The sequence below is a fragment of the Lottia gigantea genome (assembly GCF_000327385.1).
Source record: "Lottia gigantea unplaced genomic scaffold LOTGIsca_116, whole genome shotgun sequence".
Lineage (NCBI taxonomy): Eukaryota > Metazoa > Mollusca > Gastropoda > Lottiidae > Lottia > Lottia gigantea.
Window position 1 is genome coordinate 559,744 of NW_008707145.1, and position 3,861 is coordinate 563,604.

Sequence of the window (3,861 nt, forward strand, 5' to 3'; positions counted from 1 at the left end):
GGGAGGCAAAGCCCCCCCAAGCCCCCCCTTGGCTACGGGCCTGGTGCCAATTGATTTACATATTGAAGGTGGTTGTTTAGTAGAGGTGGCCTCATGTGCAGGATTTACTGTATATGTTTATAAAGTTGAAATTTCAAAGTTTTAATGAGGCTTGAATCCTACTCAGTGCCGGGATTGAGATTTCAAATGCGACGAAAGCCTGTTGTTGATGGTCTAGGAGGTTCTCCAACAGACAAATTTTGAAAAAATTTAATTGATTTGGTTCATTCTGACACTTCGTGTATGGGGAAGAGTTATAAAAAAAATAACTTTTTGAAATTTCTCATAAATGAAGTGGGGGAAATTTGATGGTAAAAACTATATTTCTGGTAGAAAAAAGCTCTCGTCCCTTTTACCCCTACTAATGCCGTCCCTGGTCGTAATAGATAAATCAAGCATCGTCTGTTAGTGTTACAATCGGAAGTAACCCATAGAAAGAATGTAAAAGAATTCATGTTATCATTCACCCAATGTATTCCAGTACTTTAAAATTCCATTGATAAAACATTGTATCAATTGTATTCTAACACTCATTAACTAGTTCAAACAATCTGCTTACAGATAATGATACCAAATGGTTCACCTACACATTACATTAAAGACTCCCTTCCCAATAAGATAACTGCATCATAGGAGAGGTTTAATTCATGTAATGTTATAAGCAGATGCAAATTGCTACCGTAAGGCTGCTTGGTTGGTTTGTAGATGATAATATCAGCAGAAGGAGGCACAATGCAAAGCTATAAAGAACTGCGTCTAATACCTTGACTGCAAAAGCCACCTTTCAAGTTTGTAAATGGAGCAATTTGATTGGATTGTACGCCAGCAAATACAGCCAATCATATCCCCTGATTACACTTGAAGCAAAATTGTTAACAGTCTTTCTGTCGAGGATTGTCTGTATTCGCTTGCGTACAATCCAATCAAATCGTTGTATTTACTTCTGCGATACCAAAAAGTTGGTGATTGCCGTCGAGGTATCCGGCACAGTTCGTAATAGCTATTTAGACGAGTTGGAGCTGGTAGTAGGATCTGAATCAATAGAACGGTTTAATACTGTTGGTTTTGTAAAAGAGCAGCTTTAGCTTGTGGTTTTAATGAGTATACTGGATAGGTTCAGCATTGAGAAAAATTCAAAATATAGTAATATAGACTACCTCTTATAATTCGACTACAACCCTACATGGTTATAATAAATTCCGTATTAGCTAAACTTTGGATAATGTCGATATATGCTTATTGCATTAGTTCGTTACACTGCATTAAATACAAGTATAGAAACGCCTATTTGATGTAAATTGTGTCTTGTGGTTCTATGATTTTAATGGTTTTTGGCTTCAATATTATGAATGTACTAAATACACATTTATTTATGAATTCTGCATGCATTGACTGCCTAAATAGATCTTGTTTATAACATAATAAAGTGTTTCCAAGAGCATTTATATGTAAATTCCATCTTGTACTGTTGATGTAACGAGTTTTTCTCGTATGAAAAGTGTCATGTAACGCGAAAACCAGACTGTATAAGTCTGTAGTAAATTAAAGAGATTTTGGTGTTTATTAAACGATGGTTTGTGATGAATAAAGTACAGGATTAACATTTCGTTTAGAAAAAAGTTTATCTATATCAAATCTTAGAGGGATATACTATACACGATAACAGTGAATAAACCCGCGACGACCTGGCGGATGCATTTTATTGCATAGTGTCTGTGGCGACATTCAAATTGCATTATGTTGATATAATTGTCTATACTAAGAGACGTGTGAAACGTTTTTAAACGCTACAATGAATAATGCGAATATATGATATTTAGAAATTTTGTTGAAGTGGGCAATTTATTCAGATAGTTACTTCATTTTTAAGTTTTATATTCAAATCGTTAAAGGGATTGTAAGGAGGTTTTTTAAATTTTGTATGTGTATCGGGGACATTGATAGCATCAATTTGCACCATTCAAATTTTCAATCAGACGTCTGTGGTTCCTGCAAATCCATTAAAACTAAGCCACTAATCACGAAGGACCTGTGATAAAGAATAGTTTGCTATTAGTAGCGTCATCTAACAGGTAGTTTTAGTGGAATTGCAGGAACCACAGACGCGTGATTGAAAATTGGAAGGGTGCATATTGATGTTATCAGTGTCCGCGATAAACATAACTTTTTTTTTAGAAAAACCTCTTTACAATCCCTGTAATAAATTTTAGGGTACTGACCCTTTAATAATAATCACACAGAGAATGGAACGAATGTGAACTTTTCAGTTGATATGATGAAGACTTGAATAACATTCTATTCAGCGTGAATTACCCTTTCAATTTGAAGTGTAGTACGTCCCTCTGGGGGCTAATGTGCTGGTTATTCCTGTAACAAATTTAATATTTTAATCAGATGATTTCAATTCTATCGGTAATCAGCGACGATTCAAGTGTGCAGGGGAAATATTTAAAGCGTTTTACAGCGTTTTACAGATATACCGTTATCTTTCATCATCGTTTTAAAACTTGTTATAAATAGTGTGAAAATTTTAATTGAACTTGCTATGTGAAAGTATGTGTAAGCTGTCTTAAGGAATACATGTTTTAATATACTTTACTGGTAACTCTAAGCTATTGAGCATTAAATACTAAACAACCTGTTCATTCTTCAGCATGAGACTTTTAAGGTAAGGAAATTTAGTACTAGATTTCCATTTTGATTTTCTTTTCTTTTTAACATCTGGGTCGAAAGTGATAAAAAAGGTTTGTCTAGTCACACATGCATTAAATATAATTGTTAAGTGCTCATCTTTCGCTGACGACATGCGTTACGGATATAAAGTCCACACCAGGACACATGTTTTCGAATAGAGGTTAAAGGGACAGGTTAACCATTTTGGAAAGATCAATCATACTTTAGTCTCAGAAACTGGAATTTTTTAGCTGAGCTAATCAGTAATAGTGTTCACAGTTCACTGTCGAAATTTAAGCCTTCAAATTCATGTGTGTCAAGAATTATCTGCGTTTGAATGTTAAAATGACGACTCGTCAATTTAAGCTACTCTGTGATATATAGAAAAGACATATATAGAAATAGTGAGTAAAATTCCTATCAAAGTATATTTAAAGGAATTATGCGATTTTCGTACATTTCGAGTACTTCTGAAGACTATTCACATAATATATTCAAGTCTAAAATCAACTCCCAAAATAGCATATCTGTCCCTTTAATTTTTTAAATTACCAAGTGCCTATAGTTGCGAATAATAGTGATCATGAGTACCGAACGGAACTCACAACTCAAGAGAGTTGCGTTCGAATCGCTTATTCGCAACCATACGCAACTGGTGTAAAGGGTCCCTTTAGAACTTGAGTCGTATGAGCACAGTAAGCAGGCTTACAGAACAGGACACAATTTTGTGGGCTAAGGTCACCTTGTCCTCAAACGCTGCAAATGTAATATATTTTCTTGAATTTTAACATCTGTCTTAATTTAATTTTGTTTTATGTTCTCCCCTCCGAATTTTTTCACATTCTTGGATTAAATGATGAAAACAGCTTTCACAATACATTTTGAAATATGCTGACTGTAATCAATGTTTTCTGTTTTATATGTATCAGCATTCTGATATAACTAAGCGCTTAGATGCTTAAAAAAATTTTATGTTAATTTGAAGTTTTTGTATACATATAGGCTTATAGTATTAATTTCGCTTAAAGCCTTCCACTGGTACAGTTGTAGCTCAACACAATAAAGCCTTCCAATGGTACAGTTGTAGCTCAGCACCATAAAGCCTTCCAATGGTACAGTTGTAGCTCAACACAATAAAGCCTTCCAATG